Source organism: Gorilla gorilla, chromosome 5, assembly GCF_029281585.2.
Source record: "Gorilla gorilla gorilla isolate KB3781 chromosome 5, NHGRI_mGorGor1-v2.1_pri, whole genome shotgun sequence".
NCBI lineage: Eukaryota > Metazoa > Chordata > Mammalia > Primates > Hominidae > Gorilla > Gorilla gorilla.
The window spans coordinates 151,832,045-151,859,476 of record NC_073229.2 but is presented as its reverse complement, the minus strand read 5'-3'; the positions used below and the strand labels follow the sequence as shown (position 1 = coordinate 151,859,476).

General features: G+C 36.4%; 1 long non-coding RNA gene across 1 annotated transcript in view; it reads right to left on the bottom strand.

The window, feature by feature from the left end:
- Window positions 1–1,188: 1,188 nt before the first annotated feature.
- The window catches only part of LOC109027234 (uncharacterized), a 67,871-nt gene continuing 41,627 nt past the window's right edge, over window positions 1,189–27,432 (bottom strand). Inside the window, exons 4-7 of the long non-coding RNA XR_002006355.3 lie at window positions 18,666–18,788; window positions 18,019–18,159; window positions 2,092–2,293; window positions 1,189–1,314 (exon numbers count right to left, since the gene is read on the bottom strand). This is a non-coding gene — a long non-coding RNA (uncharacterized lncRNA). The remainder of the gene's footprint in view (window positions 1,315–2,091; window positions 2,294–18,018; window positions 18,160–18,665; window positions 18,789–27,432) is intronic.

Genomic DNA, 27,432 nt, shown 5'->3' with positions numbered 1-27,432 from the left:
TGTTGGCCTGTTCTGGGGAGAATGTACAGTTCACACCACAAGTTAATTGCTACACTGCAACTTAAAGATGCAGTGGTTTCTGGGTCTGAGAAAGACTTAAGCAAGCACCAGAGCTTAATTGTAACATTTTAAATGTTTCTTGGTCAGGAAAAGGCTCCATAGGAGCACCTGAGATAATTGGGGAATCTGGCAGGGACTTAGGCCTTCCCATGGATAATGCCCTAACAGTGCTATGGCATAACCAATCTCCTCTGCGTGACAGCTCCACTAATTGGAGCACAGAGTAGCCATCATGATCTGTGGGATGGTCACTGTGATCAGTATCCTGTTCCTTGTCTCATGTTTACCCTAAGTGGTTCAGCTCTTCCACGGGACAGGGCCAAAGCGTGCTTTCTGTGAAGACTGCCAGAGCAGCGGGGAGATCAGACTTTCACCTCCAATTCCCTCCTCCCACCTTGGAATTCCTGGGTTCAGAAATTTCTCTGTGAGTGGTATTTTGCTGCTGTGAGGCAGGGAGTGGCAGAGTCTAAAATGACCATTCCTCTTGAGGTCACAGTTTTTCTTGCCTCTGTCGGCCCAGGGGGGTTCTCCTCCAAGTTACGGTGAATCCAGGGTGGCATCCTTGTCTTTCAATAGTTGTTAATTGTACATCTGTGTGTTTGAGTGATCCCAGGATCATTTGTTCCACTGACTTTCTATTGTCACTTCTTGGTTACTCTTAATGCTCTGCTTTTATGATAAATGCTTTATCAGAATTTAAAAAACCTTTAGTGATTTTTGTAGATAACATATTCTGTCTTCACATACAAGTTTATAAAGAAATTCAATGAAACAGAAACAGGAACTATAAACCAAAAGAAAAAAATTGATAATAAAATATCTATTTTAATGCATAAAATGTTTGGCACAATTTAAAAATGATATTAAGGCAGATAATTGCACTTGTAAGTCAAACCCTGTGACTGAAAATTATAAATAAATTCTAATAAAATTGTGTGTTTTTTACCAATAGAAATAATGTGGACAGCATTGCTTTAGGTGATATTATTTATCAAAATGATGAAAAACAACAGAATTTTAAACAAAATTATACAGAAAGTTTCTTTGAAGTAGATGGTAATTATACTTACAGAAAATCAAATAATAAAGTAATCCCTCAGTATACTTGGTGAATTGGTTCCAGGACCCCCCACATATACCAAACTCCATGCTTACTCAAATCCCACAGTCTGACCTGCTAAATCTGTGTATACAAAAAGCCGATCGTCCATACATGAAGATTTCACATCCTGTGTATAATATATTTTCAATTACCTTTGGATGAAAAAAATCGGCATATAAGTAAGTCCAGTCCATTCAAATCCATGTTGTTCAAGGGTTAACTGCATATTTAACGTGCAAAAGTACTGTATATACATATACAGGTTTTTAAAAATCTTTACGCATGTCCAGTAGGTATTCTTTTGCAACTCATAGAGAACGTAGAAAAAATATTTTTGTTTTATGGGAGAGGCCTTTGTATTGTATTTATTGCATCATTTCATCCCTCCATATGCCAAATTTCATTAGTACACTTCAGTTATTTGCAATTTTATTTTTGCCTCCTCCAGGCCATAAAAATTTATAGACAGTGGAAATATTATAATCTTTTCCTACCCTTTTCTAGCCTCCTGACTGTATTCATGTTCTCCTGTCTGAGGAGCTCATGATTAAGTGAACCTATTGATTGTTAGGTTGTCTAAGTTATCTAGAACAATTAAGGATTGAACACATTCCTGAACTCTGAATCAAATTTCTGTTTGCATTTTTTGAGGTTTAGAAAAATAATTATAGCAGTCAACCTGGCTCTAGAGAAGGGTACAAATTCATCCTCCCTGGACCTGAACTGTATATTTGTAATTGTATGAGGATGCTCTATTTGCTATTAATAAAATCTTGAGGATAAGATAAATTCTTGAGAGATGAAGAAAAGTGCCATAAAGAATAGGAGTGTAAACTGCTTGTGAAGGTAAAGAGCAAGTAGAAAAGAGTTTCTTTTAAAAAATTTAGAATAAAATAGACAGTTTTTTAGCGAGATTATTTTGAACTCACCATCAGCTGACCGTTATTGTTGAATGTTTTTCATTATTTTTCTAGAGTCCCTTGTATTCATTTTGGAAAACCAGATATTCTCCCAATTTAGACCTTGTTACTATAAATATATATTTTTAAATTTTGTCATTTGCTTATCATGGCTCTGCTTCTATCTTTTTCCCTTGGACAGCTAATACGTTGAAAAAAAATACAGAACAACCTAGGGCAAAACAAAAAATACCCACATCATTATTTTTTATATTTAGATGAAAGAAAGTGAAAGCAAAACAAATAGTAAAAAAAAAAAAAAAGCAGCAAACTACTTAACAGATGATGTACCCCCAAACCAAAACTTCTAATTATTTATATAAAAATCTGGGTCTAATAAAATATTTATCATAAGTAATATTTTGGAAGTATACCTCCAAATCAAAAGGTGTAATTACTTTAAATATGAACCTATTAGGTTACAAACACTAGAATAACATAATTAGCAACAAGAACTCAATTAAACTAGCCAGATCTCAAATCATTATTGAGACAGACACAGGAGAAAGCAGGTCTGAAGGATAAATGGAATTAGAATGAAGTTTTCTTTCCTTGGTAACAAAGCTCTTGGTAATCTTACTCCCACCTCCTTTCTACAATCAAATTTTATAAATTCTCAGTTGCCCTAAAGGTACTCATCGTTTCCTAGACCTATAAATTTGTTTGTTTATTACTTAGTTGTGAACACTACTAAAAAAAAAGTCTCTTTTTTAAAATTGTACTTTAAGTTCTGAGATACATGTGCAGAACATGCGGGTTTGTTACGTAGGTATGCACGTGCCACGATGGTTTGCTGCACCCATCAACCTGTCTTCTACATTAGGTATTTTTCCTAATGTTATCCCTCCCCTAGCCCCCTACCCCTTAACCAACACAAAACTCTCTTTTTAAAACAAATATTTTTAGGAATGTGAAGGGAGGCAAGATGGCCAACTAGATGCAGCCAGTAGGAACATCTTCCACTGAGGGACTGGGACATTGGGAAGACTGGCACACTCCAAGCAAATTTTTGGAGAGAAGGCACTGAGAGTGGTTGGGGAGAGGACACAGATGCTGGACTGAAAGAGAGGAAGTGGGAACCCTGCCCAGGGCTACTGCCTACCAGGGCAGTAGTAATGAAGGCACTCAATGTAAAGAGATAAAGAGAAATCTATCCAGCAAGAAGAAATCAGAAAAAAGCAGGGATTGCTATTTTAATTTCGGACAAAACAGACTTTAAACCAGCAAAGATCAAAAAAGGCAAGGAAGGGCATTACATAATGGTAAATGGCTCAATTCAAAGAAAACACGAATTATCCTAAATATATATGCCCCCAACACGGGATCACCAAGATTCATAAAGCAAGTTCTTACACACCAATGAAGAGACTTAGATAAATACACAATAATAGTGGAAGAATTCAACAACCCATTGACAGTGTTAGACAGATCATTGGGGCAGAAAACTAACAAAGATATTTAGGAACTCAACACTTGACCAAATGCACCTAACAGGTATCTATGGAACTGTCCATCTCAAAACAAAAGAATGTACATTCTTCTCATCTGCACATGGATCATACTCTAAAACTGACTACACAATTAAACATAAAACAATCCTCAGCATCAGCAAATTCAAAAAATTAAAATCATACCAACCACACTCTTGGTCCACAGCACAATAAAATAGAGATCAATAATAAGAAAATTACTCAAAATCATACAGTTACATGGAAACTAAACAACCTGCTCCTGAATGACTTCTGGGTAAATAATGAAATTAAGACAGAAATCAAGAAATATTTTGGAAAAATAAGAACAAAGATACAACATACAAGAATCTCTGTGACACAGCTAAAGCAGTATTAACAGAGAAATATATAGCGCTAAACACCCACATCAAAAGATTTGAAAGATCTCAAATGAACAACCTAACATTACAACTAGAGGAACTAGAGAAACAAGAGCATAACAACACCAAAGCTAGCAGAAGACAAAAATAATCAAAGTCAGAACTTAACTGAAGGACATTGAGAAACAAAAAACTACACAAAAGATCAATAAATCCACGAGTTGGTTTTCTGAAAGAATTAATAACATAGATCAATAGCTAGACTAATAAAGAAAATAAAAGAGAAGATCCAAATAAACGCAATCAGAAATGACAAAGGAGACATTGCTACTGACCCCATAGAAATACAAAAATCCCTCAGAGGCAACTAGGAACAACTCTATGCACACAAGCTAGAAAACCTAGAAGAAATGTATACATTCCTGGAAGCATACAACCTCCCAAGATGGAACCAGGAAGAAATTAAATCCCCAAAAAGACCAATAATGATACTGGTATTTTCAGGGATCTGAAATTGAATTAATAATAAATAGCCTGCCAACCAAAAACTAAAAACAAACAAACAAACACCCCAGAACCAGACAGATTCACAGATGAATTATACCGGTTGTACAAAGAAGAGCTGGTATCATTCCTATTGGAACTATTCCAAAAAACTGAGGCAGAGGAATTTCTCTGTAACTTATTCTATAAAGTTAACATAATCCTGATAGCAAAACCTGACAGAGACACAACAAAAGCAGAAAACTTCAGGCAAATATTCTTGGTGAACATAGATGCAAAAGCTCCAACAAAATACTAGCAAACCAAATCCAGCAGCATGTAAAAAAATCCACAATGATCAAGTAGGTTTTATCCCTAGGAAACAAGGTTGGTTCAAAATACACAAATCAATAAATGTGATTCATCATGTGAATAGAACCAAAACACACACACACACACACACAAACACATGATTTACTCAAGAAATGCTGAAAAGGTTTTTAATAAAAATCTATATTCCTTCATATTAAAAACCTTCAACAAACTAGGCTTTGAAGGAATATTCTTCAAAATAATAAGAGCCATCTATGATAAACCTATCACCATCATACTAAATGGACAAAAGCTGGCTGCATTCCCCTTGAGAACTAGAACAATACCAGGATGTCCAGTCTCATCACTTCTATTTAACATAGTACTGGAAGTCCTAAACTTCAGCAAAGTTTTGGGATACAAAATAAATGTATAAAAATTAGTAGCAATCCTATACACCAATAATGTCCAAGCTGAGAGCCAAATCAAGATCACAATCCCGTTCACAATAGCCACGGAAGGATAAAATACCTAGGAATACTGCTAACCAGGGAAGTGAAAATCTCTAGAATGAGAATTACAAAACACTGCTGAAAGAAATCAAAGATGAAAAAACAAATATAAAAACACTCAAGTCATAGATAGGAAGAATCAATATTGTTAAAATGCCCATACTACCCAAAGCAATTTACATATTAAATGCTATTCCTATCAAACTACCAATGACATTCTTCACAAAATTAGAATGAACTATTTAAAAATCATATGGAACTGAAAAAGAGCTCAAATACCCAAGACAATCCTCAGCAAAATGAACAAATCTAGAGGCATTACATTACTTGACTTCAAACTATACTACAAGTTTACAGTAACCAAAACAGCAAGGTACTGGTACAAAAACAGACACACAGACCAATGGAACAAAGTAGACAGCCCAGAAATATTGTTGCACCCCTACAATCATCTGATCTTCAACAAAGTAGACAAAAACAAGCAACTGGAAATGGACTCACTATTCAATAAATGATGCTGATGATTCAATAAATGAAAACTGGCTAGCCGTATGCAGAAGATTGAAACTGGACCCCTTCCTTACACCATATACAAAAATCAACTCAAGATGAATTTAAAACGTAAGTGTGAAACCCAAAACTATAAAAACCCTGGGAAATATCCTAGGATATGCCATTCTGGACAGAAGATCTGGCAAATAGTTCATGATGCCACTGACAAAAGCAATTGCAACAAAAAAATTGACAAATGGGACTTAATTCAACTGAAGAGTCTCTGCACAGCAAAAGAAACTATCAACAGAGTAAATGTACAAAGTATAGAATGGGAGAAAGTGTTTGCGAACTATACATCCAACAAAGTTCTAATATCCAGAATCTATTAGGAACTTAAACAAATTAACAAGCAAAAAAACAAGCAGCCCCATTTAAAAAGACATGAACAGACACTTCTCAAAAGAATACCACACACAGCTAACAAGCATATGAAGAAAATGTTCAGCATCAAAAATCATTAAAGAAATGCAACTCAAAACCACAGTGTGATACCATCTCACACCAGTCAAAATGGCTATCAACAAAAAGTCAAAAAATGACAGAAGCTGGTGAGGTTGCAGAGAAAATGGAATACTTATACACTGCTGGTGGGAAGGTAAATTACTTCAGCCATTGTGTAAACCAGTGTGGTGATTTCTCAAAGAACTTAAAGTAAAATTACCGTTCAACTCAGCAATCATATTATTGGGTATATACCCAAAGGAGAGAAATCATTCTGCCATAAAGACACATGCACACATGTGTTCATCAAAGCACTATTCACAATAGCAAAGACATGGAACTAACCTAAATGCCTATCAACAATAGACTGCATTAAAAAAATGTGGTCCATTATCCCATGGAATACTACATAGCCATAACAAAGAACAAGATCATGTCTTTGCAGGAAAATGAATGGAGCTACAGGCCATTATCCTAAGCGAATTAACAAAGGAACAGAAAAGTAAGAACTGCATGTTCTCACTTACAAGTGGGAGCTAAACACTGATTACACATGGGCACAAAGAAGGGAAAAACAGACACTAAGGCCTACTTGAGGTTGGATGAGGGGCGAGGGTGAGAATTGGAAAACTACCTATCAGATACTAAGCTTATTACATGGATGATGAAATAATCTGCACACCAAACCCCCATGACACAGAGTTTACCAATCACAAACCCACACATGTATTCTTGAACCTAAATGCCAAAAAAATTATAGTTACTTTTATCATGAAGTAAAATTCTTATAAGCTACCTACATACAATTTAAAATAGATTAATAAAATCTTTTAATGGAAACATAGAAATCAAAATAAAAACCAAATGTAATGTGTATTTTAACATGTTAATGCTGAAGCACAACCACACAGGACAAGACAGGATAAGACATATTTATACCTAATAAGTAAGGTCACATAAATATAACAGTGGCAAATGCAGAATCATACAAGCATACTTTTACTGAAAATCATATACAAAGTATGCTTTTATTGCAGTTAAAAATGCCATCAATGGCTTTTCTGCTGGGGATATTATTTTCCAAAATGATAAAAACTCATTATCCAACAAAGTATTGTAATGATCTTCCCTTAAATTACCTCATATTGTTATTTATACAAAATCAAATGAATATCAAAAGTATAAAAGATAATTCTAGTTTAATGGAACTAAGAATAAGACTCAGATAATTACCTATTTGCACCTGCATGAGTGCTTAGGTGAACATGAATATGTGACAATTTTATTTGTGTGACTTCTTTGCGTATCTGTGGATCTTTCACCTTAACCCCCACACTAAATATCAGTAGTGTCTCATCCTAGGGAAGAGCAGAACTCTAAGAGAAGATCCCCTTCTCTGCAAGCCTATGTGGGATCTGAATTGGAAAATGCTACTTTACTTTCCTCCCCACTGCTTGTACTGTGTTCCCAGACTATCCTGTATTCACCTGCATGGAAGCATTTATCACATAAGCCATGTTCACTTATCATATTTTAGTTTCCTAAACTGGATAGAGCTTTACTTGAAACCAACCCAATACTCCCATAGATTGTTCTTTTGGATAAACATAGACATTAACCCTTCTGCTGTTGAAGCTTGAAACCTGTATTTGTTTTATCTGAGTTTCTTCCTCAGGAAAAGACCTTCAGGCTTCTCAAAAAAAGTATTAAAGAATTGAAGCTCACCTAATCACAGCACCAGATGCCTCTTTGCCCCTCCATAGTTCCAGTTTTATTACACAATGTTACATTTCTTCCATGCTATATAAACCTCTTGTTTTAGTCAGTCAGGGAGATGGATTTGAGACTGAGCTCCTATGTCCTTGGCTGCAGTACCCGATTGAAGAGTTCTTCTTTGGCAATACTTGTCATCTCAGTGATTAGCTTTCTGTGCAGTGAGCAGCAGGACCTAGACCAAACCCCTGGTGTTTTGGTAACACACTTAGTAGGACTGTGTATTCTTCATTTTTATATTATCTGACACAGTGTCTACCTATCTTATAATAAGCAATCAATAAATGTTGGCTCAATTATTGAAACAGTATTATTAAACAAATGGAGGCATTTAAAAGGCAATGTAATAGAGGTAAATTTGCCAGTTCCTCAGGCAAGGACTTTTCAGCTAATTCATCTTGGCCGGGATCTGGTATTCTTTTTGACAAACAGTTTTGTTTTTGTGAACAGCATTGATAGAACTTGAGCAAATGGCTCACATTGACCAAATCAAAAAACAAGCACACATTAAAATGCCACCTAATTTTAAACAGAGAACAGATTATTTATTTACAATAGAGAAGTCAATGTGGATGTACACTCATGTCTGCTGGACAGGGCATTTTGTGCCTGTAGAGAAATCTACTGCAAAAGCCAAATTTCTCTATTAACATAGAATCAGCAAAAGCAAATTGAACTTCGGGCTTGTGTCATGAAACTCAGGTTTGAGTATTATCGGTTCTTTAAAGATATCTTAATCAGATTATCACATTTCTCTGGCTTATTCGGAATAGGAAACACGGATTTTTAAAAATATTCTATGCATAGTTCCTTTTTTGTTACCACAATCCTTTCAACTATAACATTTTCTTTTTATTTCTGGAACATGGTATATAATTAATTGTATATTATATAGCGTTGAGGTGGTGAGACTTTCTATTAAGATAATTTTGCTAAATAGAGAATGGGTTTTTTGGGTATGTATGGGTTTTACCATTGAGTCTTAGGATACATTTTTAATCACATTTTTTTACTATCAAAGTTGTTTACTAAATCACCAAAAATTACTTGATCACTAATAGTATGTGAGATGCTCTACTAAATGCTTCCATTCTCCTCCAACAGTCTCTTATGTGTTAGAGCCCAACAATATTGGTGCAGTTTCCTCAAGAAAATTTGAATGATTTTAACACCAGAATGCTTGGTTGGGGAAGACTTTGGCATTTTGGTCATTTGTAGCCAAGAGAAGACAGAGCTGATATGGTTGTTTGGAAATCCTATTATAACAGAGATAATTAATTTTATATATTATTTTCTCTTTGATGAATAATAGTTCCCAAGAAGCACACTTTTATTGAGTGTGATTTTCCAGGTAAAATTGGTAATAATAGGCATTTTAAAAATTACACTTCTGTGCACTTTCTAATGTTTACTAATTATCGCTGGTCAGATAAGCATTTAGAAAAAATAAGATGGCATCACAAATTTCTTGCCAGTGTCATTTTAATTAATGCCTTTTTATTATAGTTTAAATAAATATATTACACCAGTGAGATAGTAAAACTTGTGATTAATGTATAAAACTGTTTAAGAGGGAAGGTGGAGCCAAGAGGGTCGAATAGGAACAGCTCCAGTCTAGAGCTCCCAGAGTGAGCGACGCAGAAGATGAGTGATTTCTGCATTTCCAACTGAGCTTTGAAGAGAGTAGTTGTTCTCCCAGCATGCAGCAGCTGGAGATCTGAGAATGGACAGACTGCCTCCTCAAGTGGGTCCCTGACTCCCGAGTAGCCTAACTGGGAGGCATCCCCCAGCAGGGGCAGACTGACACCTCACACAGCTGGGTACTCCTCTGAGACAAAACTTCCAAAGGAAAGATCAGGCAGCAACATTTGCTGCTCACCAGTATCCGCTGTTCTGCAGCCTCCGCTGCTGACACCCAGGAAAACAGGGTCTGGAGTGGACCTCCAGCAGACTCCAACAGACCGGCAGCTGAGGGTCCTGACTGTTAGAAGGAAAACTAACAAACAGAAACGACATCCACACAAAAACCCCATCTGTACGTCACCATCATCAAAGACTAAAGGTAGATAAAACCACAAAGATGGGGAAAAAACAGAGCAGAAAAACTGGAAACTCTAAAAATCGGAGTGCCTCTCCTCCTCTAAAGGAACAGAGCTCCTCACCAGCAACGGAACAAAGCTGCACGGAGAATGACTTTGACGAGTTGAGAGAAGGCTTCAGACGATCAAACTACTCCGAGCTAACGGAGGAAGTTCGAACCCATGGCAAAGAAGTTAAAAACCTTGAAAAAAATTAGACGAATGGCTAACTAGAATAACCAACGCAGAGAAGTCCTTAAAGGACCTGATGGAGCTGAAAACCAAGGCACGAGAACTACGTGACGAATGCACAGCCTCAGTAGCCAATTCGATTAACTGGAAGAAAGGGTATCAGTGACGGAAGATGAAATGAATGAAATGAAGTGAGAAGAGAAGTTTAGAGGAAAAAGAATAAAAAGAAATGAACAAAGCCTCCAAGAAATATGGGACTATGTGAAAAGACCAAATCTACGTCTGATTGGTGTACCTGAAAGTGACGGGGAGAATGGACCCAAGTTGGAAAACACTCTGCACAATATTATCCAGAACTTCCCCAATCTAGCAAGGCAGGCCAACATTCAAATTCAGGAAATACAGAGAACACCACAAAGATACTCCTCGAGAAGAGCAACTCCAAGACACATAATTGTCAGATTCACCAAAGTTGAAAATAAAGGAAAAAATGTTAAGGGCAGCCAGAGAGAAAGATCGGGTTACCCACAAAGGGAAGCCCATCAGACTAACAGCTGATCTCTAGGCAGGAACTCTACAAGCCTGAAGAGAGTGGGGGCCAATATTCAACATTCTTAAAGAAAAGAATTTTCAACACAGAATTTCATATCCAGCCAAACTATGCTTCATAAGTGAAGGAGAAATAAAATCCTTTACAGACAAGCAAATGCTGAGAGATTGTGTCACCACCAGGCCTGCCCTAAAAGAGCTCCTGAAGAAAGCACTAAACATGGAAAGGAACAACAGGTACCAGCCACTGCAAAAACATGCCAAATTGTAAAGACGATCAAGGCTAGGAAGAAACTGCATCAACTAATGAGCAAAATAACCAGCTAACATTATAATGACAGGATCGAATTCACACATAACAATATTAACCTTAAATGTAAATGGGCTAAATGCTCCATTTAAAAGACACAGACTGGCAAATTGGATAAAGAGTCAAGACCCATCAGTGTGCTGTATTCAGGAAACCCATCTCACATGCAGCGACACACATAGGCTCAAAATAAAGGGATGGAGGAAGATCTACCAAGCAAATGGAAAACAAAAAAAGGCAGGCATTGCTATCCTAGTCTCTGATAAAACAGACTTTAAACCAAAAAAGATCAAAAGAGACAAAGGCCATTACATAATGGTAAAGGGATCAATTCAACAAGAAGAGCTAACTATCCTAAATGTATATACACCCAATACAGGAGCACCCAGATTCATAAAGCAAGTCCTTAGAGACCTACAAAGAGACTTAAACTCCCACACAATAATAACGGGAGACTTTAACACCACACCGTCAACATTAGACAGATCAACGAGACAGAAAGTTAACAAGCATATCCAGGAATTGAACTCAGCTCTGCATCAAGCGGACCTAATAGACATCTACAGAACTCTCCACCCCAAATCAACAGAATATACATTCTTCTCAGCACCACACCGCACTTATTCCAAAATTGACCACATAGTTGAAAGTAAAGCACTCCTCAGCAAATGTAAAAGAATAGAAATTATAACAAACTGTCTCTCAGACCACAGTGCAATGAAACTAGAACTCAGGATTAAGAACCTCACTCAAAACCTCTCAACTACATGGAAATTGAACAACCTGCTCCTGAATGACTACTGGGTACATAACGAAATGAAGGCAGAAACAAAGACGTTCTTTGAAACCAATGAGAACAAAGACACAACATACCAGAATCTCTGGGACACATTCAAAGCATTGTGTAGAGGGAAATTTATAGCGCTAAATGCCCACAAGAGAAAGCAGGAAAGATCTAAAATTGACACCCTAACATCACAATTAAAAGAACTAGAGAAGCAAGGGCAAACACATTCAAAAGCTAGCAGAAGGCAAGAAATAACTAAGATCAGAGCAGAACCGAAGGAAATAGAGACACAAAAAACCCTTCAAAAAAATCAGTGAATCCAGGAGCTGGTTTTTTGAAAAGATGAACAAAATTGATAGACTGCTAGCAAGACTAATAAAGAAGAAAAGAGAGAAGAATCAAATAGATGCAATAAAAAATGACAAAGGGGATATCACCACCGATCCCACAGAAATACAAACTACCATCAGAGAATACTATAAACACCTCTATGCAAATAAACTAGAAAATGTAGAAGAAATGGATAAACTCCTGGACACATACACCCTCCCAAGACTAAACAAGGAAGAAGTTGAATCTCTGAATAGACCAATAACAGGCTCTGAAATTCAGGCAATAATTAATAGCTTACCAACCAAAAAAAGTCCAGGACCAGATGGATTCACAGCCAAATTCTACCAGAGGTACAAGGAGGAACTGGTACCATTCCTTCTGAAATTATTCCAATCAATAGAAAAAGAGGGAATCCTCCCTAACTCATTTTATGAGGCCAGCATCATTCTGATACCAAAGCCTGGCAGAGACACAACAAAAAAAGAGAATTTTAGACCAATATCCCTGATGAACATTGATGCAAAAATCCTCAATAAACTACTGGCAAACCGAATCCAGCAGCACATCAAAAAGCTTATCCACCATGATCAAGTGGGCTTCATCCCTGGGATGCAAGGTTGGTTCAACATACGAAAATCAATAAATGTAATCCAGCATATAAACAGAACCAATGACAAAATCCATATGATTATCTCAATAGATGCAGAAAAGGCCTTTGACAAAATTCAACAACACTTCATGCTAAAAACTCTCAATAAATTAGGTATTGATGGGACGTATCTCAAAATAATAAGAGCTATCTATGATAAACCCACAGCCAATATCATACTGAATGGGCAAAAACTGGAAGCATTCCCTTTGAAAACTGGTACAAGACAGGGATGCCCTCTCTCACCACTCCTATTCAACATAGTGTTGGAAGTTCTGGCCACGGCAATCAGGCAGGAGAAGGAAATAAAGGGTACTCAATTAGGAAAAGAGGAAGTCAAATTGTCCCTGTTTGCAGATGACATGATTGTATATCTAGAAAACCCCATTGTCTCAGCCCAAAATCTCCTTAAGCTGATAGGCAACTTCAGCAAAGTCTCAGGATACAAAATCAATGTGCAAAAATCACAAGCATTCTTATACACCAATAACAGACAAACAGAGCCAAATCATGAGTGAACTCCCATTCACAATTGCTTCAAAGAGAATATAATACCTAGGAATCCAACTTACAAAGGACGTGAAGGACCTCTTCAAGGAGAACTACAAACCACTGCTCAGTGAAATAAGAGAGGATACAAACAAGTGGAAGAACGTTCCATGCTCATGGGTAGGAAGAATCAATATCGTGAAAATGGCCATACTGCCCAAGGCAATTTATAGATTCAAGGCCATCCCCATCAAGTTACCAATGACTTTCTTCACAGAATTGGAAAAAACTACTTTAAAGTTCATATGGAACCAAAAAAGAGCCCACATTGCCAAGTCAATCCTAAGCCAAAAGAGCAAAGCTGGAGGCATCATGCTCCCTGACTTTAAATTATACTACAAGGCTACAGTAACCAAAACAGCATGGTACTGGTACCAAAACAGAGTTATATACCAATGGAACAGAACAGAGCCCTCAGAAATAATACCACATATCTACAACCATCTGATCTTTGACAAACCTGACAAATACAAGAAATGGGGAAAGGATTCCCTATTTAATAAATGGTACTGGGAAAACTGGCTAGCCATATGTAGAAAGCTGAAACTGGATGCCTTCCTTACACCTTATACAAAAATTAATTCAAGATGGATTAAAGACTTAAATGTTAGACCTGAAACCATAAAAACCCTAGAAGAAAACCTAGGCAACACCATTGAGGACATAGGCATGGACAAGGACTTCATGTCTAAAACACCAAAAGCAATGGCAACAAAAGCCAAAATTGACAAATGGGATCTAATTAAACTAAAGAGCTTCTGCACAGCAAAAGAAACTACCATCAGTGTGAACAGGCAACCTACAGAATGGGAGAAGATTTTTGCAATCTACTCATCTGACAAAGGGCTAATATCCAGAATCTACAATGAACTCAAATTTACAAGAAAAAAACAAACAACCCCATCAAAAAGTGGGCGAAGGATATGAACAGACACTTCTCAAAAGAAGACATTTATGCAGCCAAAAGACACATGAAAAAATGCCCATCATCACTGGCCGTCAGAGAAATGCAAATCAAAACCACAGTGAGATACCAACTCACATCAGTTAGAATGGCGATCATTAAAAAGTCAGGAAACAACAGGTGCTGGAGAGGATGTGGAGAAATAGGAATACTTTTACACTGTTGGTGGGACTGTAAACTAGTTCAACCATTGTGGAAGTCAGTGTGGCGATTCCTCAGGGATCTAGAACTAGAAATACCATTTGACCCAGCCATCCCATTACTGGGTATATACCCAAGGGACTATAAATCATGCTGCTATAAAGACACATGCACACATATGTTTATTGAGGCACTATTCACAATAGTAAAGACTTGGAACCAATCCAAATGTCCATCAATGATAGACTGGATTAAGAAAATGTGGCACATATACACCATGGAATACTATGCAGCCATAAAAAATGATGAGTTCATGTCCTTTGTAGGGACATGGATGAAGCTGCTGGAAACCATCATTCTCAGCAAACTATCACAAGGACAAAAAACCAAACACCGCATGTTCTCACTCATAGGTGGGAACTGAACAATGAGAACACATGGACACAGGAAGGGGAACATCACACACTGGGGCCTGTTGTGGGGTTGGGGGAGGGGGGAGGGATAGCATTAGGTGATATACCTAATGTTAAATGATGAGTTAATGGGTGCAGCACACCAACATGGCACATGTATACATATGTAACTAACCTGAATGTTGTGCACATGTACCCTAAAACTTAAAGTATAATAAAAAAATTTTTCCATAAAAAAAGGAATCAAAATAAGACATGAGGCAAAAGAATTCAAAGGCCACATTGTATCCTAGGCTGAAACTCACTAACCTATTATATCTACTATCTCATTTCCAGCTTTATTGGCCAATATAGCTCACCAAAGACTATATTAAAAAAATCAAAGGGAAGAATAAAATAGAATCCCCAGTTGTAAATAACGGTGTTATTTCAAAACTCACCTAGTATTACTCCAGAAGCTTTCTACTTACCTATGCAGAATTCCCTTGCCATTCTTTAACACTTTTCTGGCGAGCATTTAGTGTTCAGGAATGAGAGACCTTTCATTAAAGAGGCTCTATCTGAAGCTCTAGGGGTGTGCCTCTCAATAAGTTAAATGACTAAAAGTTTCAACTGGTAGTCAGTCTAGTTTGCCTGTGAACTCTTATCTCCTTTCTTAGATTTTTGGACTGTGGTAACATCTGTGAACTTGTAATTACTAAAGTAGTTAAATTATTTGATCCATGTTTAATATGATATGAGATTTCATATCACCCACTTACTCTCTATCTAGAATGCACTTTATGAGCACACGTCCTCTTTTAGGCAGGCATCAGAATATTAACTTCGCCTTAGATATTCTTTTTCTTAGGGTCAGAAATGATCTGATAAAGAAAACTTTAGGAAAAATATGTCTTCCTTGCTCTCCATGTAGGAGTTATTGACTTCTCTTTCTCTGAAGAATTCAGACTAACACAGATGTAAAGCCTGAATTTTCAACCAGGCTTTGTGAATAGACCTTCTGGAAGGGCTAGAGTGAATGGCTCAAGAGCTTCTTTCCAGGTTTAGTAGGCTAAGAGGCTGTGTCATTTAATTGTAGGAGGGAATAAAGGGAAAAAGTAGAAAAGAAAGGTAATAAAAAAGATGAAAAGATAAACTTGAAAGGGAGAAATTAATATTAATAGTGTTGCTCTGTAGGCCATAGACAGCAGCTCTAAAATTATTAGTTGTAATAGGTTATAAACTGGAAAATAGAGTAAGCACTTAATGAATTTTAAAAGTGATCTCATGCTCCAATTAGAGAAATTGACATCAGTCTTGCATAATACAATTTAATAATATAGTTAATCATGAGCCAAACCTTTTGAAGACTAATCAATTAAAGCTATGATCTTCATTTCCAAAGATAAAAGATGACAGAATAGATGGTTACCATACTTATGAAGATTCCTTGGTGAAAATTGTAAATACACTTTATTAATAAATGAAAAAGTTATTTTCTGAAATACTGTAGAAATCATTCAAATCCAAATTCAACAACTGAAACTGACAGAGAGAAATGCACAATTAATCTCATACTTGAGATACATTGTCTTACATGTCACTCAACCTTGACATTCCAGCATCAATGTTTGCTCCATGTTCTTTCTATAGTAAAGGTGTGCATCCTCATCTGCTTGTACGCAGACATGCCTATAATATTGACAACTTTTTAATTACAAATACCTAAGTATAACTAATATGATGTTGAGAATCGATGTCAAAATAAAATTACAATACATGTAGTTGCTCATCTTATCCATTCCTTAGATTATTGTGTACAATTATTTTGGTTGCCTGTCCAAAAATAAGTTTATTCTTAAAACCTTTGTTTTGACACTTGACAAGGAATTTTTCTTCACACATTCACATTACAAATTAATCAGGCTTGAGTGAAAGAACTTGCAATTATGAGGACAGATATGATTTGTTTCTCATCTCAACATTCATAATAAGTAGTTAACTGCAAAAGTTAATCATTGGTCAGAATCATTTAAGGGTACCCGGTACAAATATTGCTGGAAATTAAGGGACCTAAATTATAGCTTACAGTCACAGATATTGAAAATATACAAAGGCCATAGACAGCAGCTCTAAGTGGGTTTTTAAATATTCAATAGAGTGGAATTCATGTTTTAGTGCATTCCAGTCATCTAAAATAATCACAGTGCTCTACCTGAAAACACTTTTTGGACATATTCATAGTTTGTTGGAGGGATGCATAGCTTTCCTCTATAGATTAATAGAAGACAAGTCTATACTCTGAAAGTGGTAAATTATCTCAGCAGGAAATTCCTGAAGAATACAGAATCAAGTACATCAAATCATTATATAAAAACTAAAACTTAGAAGTGGGCTATCAAAGATCATTTTTTCACTATTTAAATTAAAGGATTGGGTAAAATGAAGAATTCTGCAAGTACAATTAATTTATTCCTCAAGCAAGTGAATGGAGTACATTAAATGTGGGAAAGTACAGTAAATCTGGGAGAGCCAGAAATTGTTCTAAATCAAGGCTCTAGTTTGGATGCAGATACACACACATGATTCAAAGTTTGATATCAGAAGCATACAAACCTATCTACTTGCAGATCAAATATTAATCATGTACTAGATCTGTTTCCCATTCAGACAGGAAATTCAGAAGATGATTCTCACAGGTGGAGAAGTTTATCTAACAATTAAGTCATCCTGTAATCAATAGTCAATAAATGTCCCTCAGGTTTCTGATATTGGTATATCTGAAGAGCTGAACTAATTCTGAACTGCTATCTTGCTCTGCATTATCAGATTCTTTGAAGATTCTGACTTCTTTTCCAAACAGTTTACATAATATTTCCAAGATTTTAACTTACTGTATACACTTTATCGTATTTCAGCTGACCACTGTCCTTTGAACTACATGCTTATTTTTGGTCTAAAACTCTTTAGTTGGGTCTTTTTCCATGTATCTACATTGTCCTATCTTTTCTGGTTCCTCCTAGGCATGGATTATTCTTGGATCTACCTGTTTCTCCTTCTTCTGTAGATAGTGTTGGCTGTCAAGGTTGTAATTCTATGCCTTCTGTCAATTATTCTTTGCCTCCTGTGCTCCTAGGTCAACTGTCAGAAAAGGGTTGTGATGATCAATCCTGCCATCAAGGAGAAGCTGAAATATCCATTGATACAAAATGTTAGGTCAAGGACACACAAGATAGATAAGACTTTAAAGGAATGCTCATCCATCATTCATAAAGCTGGTAAAGCACTAGGAAAGTCAAAGCGATGAAATGTCAGAGCACGTTGCTAAGGAATGCAAACCTAACTCATGGATATCAATTGGCTTTAGCCAGGAAATTCCCAGTACACATCTACTTGAAGCAAGATACTCTTTCAGGCCTCTGGCAAGTGAAAATATTAATCACTATAAATTTAGGCTCTCTGGGCTCTACTCATTCTTTAATTCAATATGAAGACCATCAGACTAAGTAAATAGTTGTGGTAAATTCGGACAAGTATGATCAAAAGACTGAATGGGAAAAATTGTTTTTTGACTGGGCAATTAATTCAAGATACATAAAGAGTTTATGAGTGTAGTTCGTGAGTACATTAAAAGACCTATTGCTTGAACAAAGAGGACATTGACCACAAAAGCAGCTGCCCTCCCCTGCTTACCTGGGTCCCTGTACCTTGAATAACCATCCTTTTGCATTCTCCACAGTAACTACTCCAGTCTTTCTTCAATCTCAATCACTCGTGTTTGTCTCACATTTGTCAGATGCCTTCAATTCCAACTACCTGGAGACACACAGAGTATCAGAAGGAAATACCCTCGTTTGGTCCCCATCCACCACTGAGGCACAAGAGAGCACCTCTGCCTTCTTCCTCCTGGAGGAAGAGATGTAGCTCGTTACCTCAGGGCTTTTGATCACAGACTGGTGCATCATCAGTCTCTCTTTTTCTCCTGCCTGTTTCCTTTAAGCCTACAAACATGCTCAGATTTTTACAACTCAATATAAACAGTCTAGGTTAATTGTGACTAATTTATGATCACATTATCATTCTGGAATATGGTGAAGTACATAATGAAAGCATTGCCATCCGCATCAAGTATCTAAAATCAAAACCAGGTTTTACCACTCACTGGTTGTTTGGTTTTGATCAATATACCCCCAATAAGCCTCAATTTCACTACCTATATAAACAAGGGCAATAATTATCCATTTCATAAAGTAGATTTATTACTTGTAAAGCATCTAATATTGTGTCCCAAACGTACAAACACACACCATCCTCTTTAACCCAAATAACATTCAACTTGAAACGAAAACAGAATTGTGGCTACATTAAAAATCATAACATAGTATGCATTCTCTCTGTCTCTCTTTCTCTGTCTCTCTCTCTCTGTGTGTGTGTGTGTGTGTGTGTGTGTGTCTTTTTCTTTGAAGAAAAATGAAACATGATGAAGTTAAGTAACTTGACCTGTTTATCAATTAGGAATAGGTTCATCAGCTAAAAGGAGCTTGAAAAATATTGTTTTAAACAAAATAGAATCTTCTATTACTAAAATAAATTCCCAAGTAGGCAGTCCATAGCTTTAGAAATTTCTTGGGCTCAGGTTACTTCTATTTTGCTGCTCTGATACATTTGTTTTTGCCAACTCATGATCCAAGATACGACCAGTTGGCTTTCCCCATACAATGTTTTCTTTCCAATGAAAAAGGAGAAAGAAGGAGCAAAGGAGAGACAAGAATTCCCTCCAAGGAGGTTTCAGAAGCTTCCACCCAAGACTTATGCTTACATTTTATTGGACAGCATTTAGATCATAACCTTGGTTACCTGCAAACTAGACTTAATAATATAATCTTTATTCCAGGCTATCATATGCATGTTAAAAATTCAGAATGAGATTACCAAGAAAGAAGGGGATGGCAGAGATTAGGATAAATAGGTAGAAATCTGTACTACAGTCAGTATGACATGTGAATTATTTTAAATTATTCTTTTAAAGATTGCTTTGGAAGTTCTAATTTATTTCTTTATGACCCTAAGGAACTACTTAGAAATACATGCAGTGTTAATGTTTTGAGTTTTGACATTTGTGATATCTTAATTATTTAAGTTTACTTTTAAACTGTTATGTTTCCATTTTTTTATAGAGATTCCAAAGAAAACTGAGAAGAAATAGTCTTACATATTGCACTAAATGTTCATATGTATTTGGGTTTTTCCCCTGGATGTTTTCTTCTATTTTACTACTTGTATTCTTTCCTAATACCATATCACTGTAAATAGTGAGGCTTTATAATACGCTTTAAAATAGGTTAGATCAGCACTCTCATTTCCTTCATCTTCGGAGTTTTTCTGACTATTCTTCCTTACTTATTTTTCCAGACAAAATGTAAAATCTGCTTGAAAAAAAATAGTGCTCTAAAAAATCCCATTGGTATACTTATGGAGATTATATTACATTTTAGATACTCCTGGGAGTGGTAATATTTTGATGATGTCTCCCTATCCAAAAGCTTGTTGTAATTTTCAATTCATTTTTATATTCTGCTTAGGTTTATTCCTCAATATTTTAACTTTTATGTTAGTATTATAAGCATAATTCTATTCTATCTTAATATTTCCTAATAGGTCATTAATGTTATGTAGGGGAAGTGTTCATTTCTCCGTATTGATTTAGTCTAAATAATTTACCTGTATTTTCTTTGTTGGTGAGAGAGTTTTAATTTGTTTTTCTTGGATATCCCAGGCATACAACCATATCAGTTATTAATAATGATAATCTAACCTCTTCCTTCCAGTTTTATTCCAATGTTTTATCTCATGAAATTTAACTGGTTAGTATCGCCAAATCAATGCTAAACTAAAGAACAGATAACTCTTCATATAATTCTGATTTAAATATACTTCTAAATTAACAGAAAATTTATTCTCTTGGTTCAAAGTATAATAGCATTATCTAACCTTTTCTTTTAGTTTGAGATATCTGAGAAATTGAATTCATATATAGGAGGTTGTTGGGTAAACACTGTGACACACTCAAAACATTAGAATTCCCTTGACAGATATTTCATGTGGAACATGTCACAAGCTCAGCAGTTTTGCTAGCCAGCTATGAAACATAGATTTTTTTAGTAAGGATATTAGTGCTTTCAGGATATATTACACATCAGTGAGGAAACTGGTTTAGTTGTTCGTAAGAGGGATTCAAAATAACAATGTTTTAAATAAGATAGAAGATTTTTTCTCCCTCAGATAAAACTCATATGTAGAAAATCAGCCATCACTCTTGGCTCCACAACCTTCTGGGAGCCATGCAACCTCCAGCTGTCCTCTCTGCCAGTCCCAAAATGATGGCCTTTTCATTAGGGTAAAGAGAGAGTTTCAATCATCACACCCACAGTCTAAGACATCACTCTGATAGGCTGCCTTTGTCCAGTATAAGCAGAAACCAATCATTGTTTTAATATTACTTATATTCCTAAAGAATCTTCTGTCACTACACCAATTGTCTCATTTTCTTTTTCTTTGTATCAGAACTGTTTATTTTTTTATTATACTTTAATTTCTAGGGTACATGTGCACAATGTGCGGGCTTGTTACACAGGTATACATGTGCCATGTTGGTTTGCTGCACCCATCAACTCGTCATTTACATTAGGTATTTCTCCTGTGCTATCCCTGCCTCATACCCCCCACCCCCCGACAGGTCCTGGTATGTGATGTTCCCTGCCCTGTGTCCATGCATTCTCATTGTTCAACTCCTGCCTATGAGGGAGAACGTCCAGTGTTTGGTTTTCTGTCTTCGGGATAGATTGCTCAGAATGATGGTTTCCAGCTTCACCCATGTCCCTGCAAAGGACACGAACTTATCCTTTTTTATGGCCGCATAGTATTCCATGGTGTATATGTGCCACATTTTCCTAATTGATGAACACTTGGGTTGGTTCCAAGTCTTTGCTAATGTGAATCGTGCCACAATAAACATACATGTGCATGTGTCTTTACAGTAGCATGATTTATAATCATTTGGGTATATACTGAGTAATGGGATCACTGGGTCACAAGACAGACCTATTAAAACATTCCAGGGGCATACAAATGAAGTAAATGCTATCAAATGGGACCCAACTGGCAATCTCCTGGCCTCTTGTTCTGACGACATGACTTTAAAGATATGGAGTATGAAACAAGACAATTGTGTCCATGATTTGCAAGCACATAATAAAGACATTTATCCTATCAAATGGAGTCCAACAGGACTTCATCCACATCCCTGCAAAGGACATGAATTTATCCTTGTCCTGCTTTATTAGGAGGGATTTCAATATCCCCATCCACTTCCATCGTATCAGTATGATTATTTGCTATAATATGTGCTCCATTCTCCTCCCCATTTGCTGTGTTTTCTGCTTTTTTTTTTTTTTTTTTTTGCAGATCCTTGTTGGTTGGCTGTGGCTGCGGCAGCTGCTGCCTGTTGCTGTTTAAGCTTATCGCTATAAGCTTGTTGTCTTGTTTGTACTACATCAGGCATTAAGGCATCTATCAGGGACAGAATCTATTGGTCGACCATCAAACAAGGTACCGTCCTCATTAATACTAACTTCTGCTTCTATATACTGTAGACCTTTCTGGATGATAGAAATCAATGCAGCAGTTGGGACGAGGGCACCATTTATATTGGACTGACTGATACGGCTTTCTATACCGAAGGTAAATGCTGAATGAGAGCCTGTGTACAGTGTAGCTTTCAGTCCTGATGGCCGGTATCTGGCCAGCAGTTCTTTTGACAAATGTGTACACATCTGGAACACACAGACAGGTGCTCTAGTTCACACTGTAGGGGAACAGATGGAATTTTTGAAGTTTGCTGGAATGCAGCAGGAGACAAAGTTGGAGCCAGTTCATCAGATGGTTCAGTTTGTGTATTAGACTTTTGGAAATAGCGCTACTAGTTGGAAGCCATGGACCAACTATGAATGTGTACATAGCCAAAATGACTGTCCCTGACCCATGTACTGCAATAGTCCCACTTGAACCACGGCCAGTCGACTACAGCCAAATCTAAAAGAAATATAGGCTGGGCGCAGAGGCTCATGCTTGTAATCCCAGCACTTTGGGAGACCGAGGCAGACGGATCAAGGGTCAGGAGTTCGAGACAAGCCTGGCCAATACGGTGAAACCCTGTCTCTTCTAAAAATACAAAAATTAGCCGGGCATGGTGGTGCGTGCCTGTAGTCCCAGCTACTCGAGAGGCTGAGGCAGGAGAATCGCTTGAACCTGGGAGGCAGAGGTTGCAGTGAGCAGAGATTGTGCCACTGCACTCCAGACTAGGCAACAGAGCGAGACTCCTTCTCAAAAAAAAAAAAAAAAAAAAGAAAGAAAGAAAAGAAAAACAGAAAGAAAGAAATAAATATATACATACAATGTATATAAACAAAATTGCACCCTGAAGATGACAGTTTTGTCACAGCTTGTGAATTCTGTTCACTAAGTGCTGGAATCTAATCTACTGTGCCCCTAAAATAGCATTTAGAAGTTTTGGATATGAAAAACAGAAGAGAGAAAAATACACATTATAAAAGCAGAACATACATGTACCAGTTTTTGGATACTACATGACAGCCTCATTTCTCCCCTTTGAATCCGCAGACAACAAGGATTATATTCTTTTTTCCCTTCAGTAGTGAGCAGTTTGTATGTACAGAGAAAATGGACACAAAAACTTGCAGTGGTAGTTTGTTCTTGCTTTAAAATTTTATTTTTGGCTTAGATTATGGATGCATGAAGTAAGGGAATGAATCAGTTTCTTGTTTATGTTTTTTTCAGCTTTTAAACAACAAAAAATTCTTTAAAATATTTTAATGCATTCTTTTGAAGAGGTAGATGTTTGGTACATTTTATGGCTCCCAGAGCATATATTCAATTGGTGCATGTTGTGGAAGGGAGAATTGGAAATTAAATGAAAACATGACTTTGGTCATGTCAGTCTGTAAGACACATCCATAAAAGGTGTGTTATGTTCTGTTGGTTTTGGTTCTTTGTTTGTTTGTTTTTTGTTTTTAGGTGATATGGCATAAATGCAATAGTTTCTTTTGGGGGACATATTTCTACCAATTAAAGACTAGAAGGGCACAAAATGTTGTTGTTGTTGTTTTAATTACCATAGAGAAAATACCTTTTTAAAAAATTGGCTGGACGCAGTGGCTCACACCTATAATCCCAGCACTTTGGGAGGCCGAGGCGGGTGGATCACCTGAGGTCAGGAGTTCTTGACCAGCCTGGCCAAGATGGTGAAACACCATCTCTACCAAAAATACAAAAATTAGCCAGGCGCAGTGGCGGGCGCCTGTAATCCCGGCTACTCAGGAGGCTGAGGCAGGAGAATCGCTTGAACCCGGGAGGCGGAGGTTGCAGTGAGCCGAGATCGAGCCACTGCACTCCAGCCTGGGTGACACAGCGAGACTCCATCTCAAAAAAAAAAAAAAAAAAAACTGATGTTTTGTAGCCATAAATAACTTATGGTAAAAATGTGCACTATTGTGAAAAGGAGCAAAGTAGTTTTGGGTTTTTTGTTGTTTGTTTACTTGTTTTGCTTTTTTTTGAGAGATTAAAATGTTTCTGGGTAAGGATTCGCTTCTCGAATTGTCTGTCATTCCGTGTAGAAGCTTAAATATGTAATGTAGCCAAACTCCACTATTAAAAATCTCTCATGTTGTTTTCTTTATACAAAGCAAGATAACGGCATATAACACTTCCATTACATGGCAAAACGTTTGCTACCTTAGTTTAAAAAACAATCTCTAAAACAAAAGACTTGCTTCAAGGTGTTTTTAAATAGCAGTGATTGCGTTTTTTTTAATGAAAGTATAATTGCACTAACCTTCTGCCTGCTGCTCTGATTCTGCACTTGTGGTACTTGTGACTACATTTTTTCAAATATAGATAGATTTAAGCTGCTAATTTTTGTTTTGATATCACTACTTTATCATGTCTTTTACTCTGTTTATAATATCAAGTATTTTCTTAAAGATATAGACAGTAAATTAAACCTCTTGTTCTCATGCAACTAAGAGTAACATATACAGACAAACGATTGCATGAGGCCATGTTTATAAGTGTGACTAATAAGGCTTGTCATGATTAGTATAATCCAGGTATGTCATCTCTAAAGAGAAAGGTCATCAAATTTATATGTCAAAGATTTTAATCAAGGAATTCCTTATTGTTGAGCTTGTCAAATTAATAACACTATTTCTGTCATGAATTATTTTGAGGCCTTTTAGTACTAAAGTTTAAGTAGAAACTGACTTAACCCAAGGAATGCAACTTTGATTTTCAGCAATTGTTGCTTTGCTATTTTTACAAAACAGCATTGATTGAAGCAACTCTTGGTTTTACCAAGGTAGGGTAGCATTTGCTATTGGTAGAGATTATAAATACACTTAATTTCACAATACATTGTTATATGTATCCCAGTTGTTGTTAGTGGGGACTATGATACCGTAATAATATTTTTAAAAATTTACATACAGGCCGGGCGCTCATGCCTGTAATCCCAGCACTTTGGGAGGCCAAGGTGGGCAGATCACGAGGTCAGGTGTTTGAGACCAGACTGGCCAACATAGTGAAACCCCGTCTCTACTAAAAATACAAAAATTAGCCGGGTGTGGTGACATGCACCTGTAGTCCCAGCTACTCAGGAAGCTGAGGCAGGAGATTCGCTTGAACCCAGGAGGCAGAGGTTGCAGTGAGCCGAGACCACACCATTGCACTCCAGCCTGGAGTGAGACTCCATCTCAAAAAAAAAAAAAAAATTGCATCAGTAGAGGCAGTCATTCACGATGGTTTTGTGCCAGCTCTTTTTAGGGTTTTGAATCACATTAGAGATATTTAGAACTTATTAACCTGTGACTTCTGTAGGAAACCTAATATGCTGAATATCTGGCACTTGAATTCCTGCTTTTATTGCTAGAGGTCCACATCTGTGGTTGATCTCTGTTATTGTTTAAAAATTAAAATTAAAATTAAAAATATCTGTGCAATAATTTTGAAATGTGCTCCCAGGAATAGACCCAAATGTTTTGAATATCTTTTAAGTTGCATTTTCCTTTAGCAATGCATTTGTCAATTGCACTGAATTTAAACCTGAAAGTCAGAGGTGATTATTGACAGTACTTTTGTATATTTATATGGACAATTTATTCATTTGCATTCAGTTATTGACTTTTTCCCAGCTGATCAAAAGATAGCCAAGAAATTCTGCAATATAGCTGCCAAAAGAGATAGCTACATTTTTATGATATTGTCATCTTTTTTTTTTCCTGTAGCTATTTTACTTAAGCATAGTAGCCACAATAGGACATATAAAAGGCTATGAATACAGAGCTTTATCATCCTGACGTCTTGGGTCTTTTAAGTATACGCTTTTCTGAAAGGCATCCATTTTGTAGGCTTGGGTTCTTCATGAGCATACGATTGTTTATTTTTGCTGCTGTTCTCAACCTCATCATTGCCTGTTGATGTGCCAAGATGCTGCTCCAATAGATAGAAATAAGATTGTCTCTAATTTGAGCAGTAACATGATTGCAAGAGACGAAGTTTCACACCTTGTAAATTTCTGTATTTGGGATTCTCGCTCATTTTTCCACCTGTGTTTTTCTGAGAACTTATTTCTGATGATCAATTGAATCCAGTAGTTTTTGTTTGCTATTCATTGTTGTATAAGCTACTGTAAGAAACTTATCATAAGGAAAAATAGAAGGGAAAACTTGAATGAATACTAATTGATTAAAATGGAATAAAGAAAGAGTAGCTGCTACTTTTAAACAACATAAAGGAATATCTTTTTTCGCCTCCATGTAGGAAATCCCATAAGTTCTTATATTTGTTCCAATCCCTATTTCCTGCCATTGACCAGGTAACATCATTGACTTTCAAAAGACTTTTAAAGTGGTAACTCTTAACTTCCTAATAGATATTAGAGTGTATTGAATTGTTTTAATTATTCTCTAGGTAAGTATGTTTTAGGATTAAATACCTTTTACAGATACTGAAAGTGACTCCTCTTGTGGTGTAAAAAACAAATTATGGTGCAAAAAGTAATCACTAGATTGAATTACCTGAAGGTATTTTTGCTTTTTGACATATGAAAATGTCAAGAGAAAGGCCAAAGATTTGTACTTTTTCACTTATAAAACACTCCTTTTTTCCTTAAACTTCTTTCTGTCAGATTTAATGAGAGAGTACTCTTTTTAAGGAGCTATCAGTTTATGTAGAATGATTTTGTTAAGAGTAATGTAAACTATTATTGAGTAGAGGCCTAAAGGGGACTGTGCATTTTTGCTATTTAAAGGAATCACAAATGACCATAATTAAGTGAGTAAAAATGACAAGTTTTACTAGATAAGTAGACAAATAAATCTCAAATGCA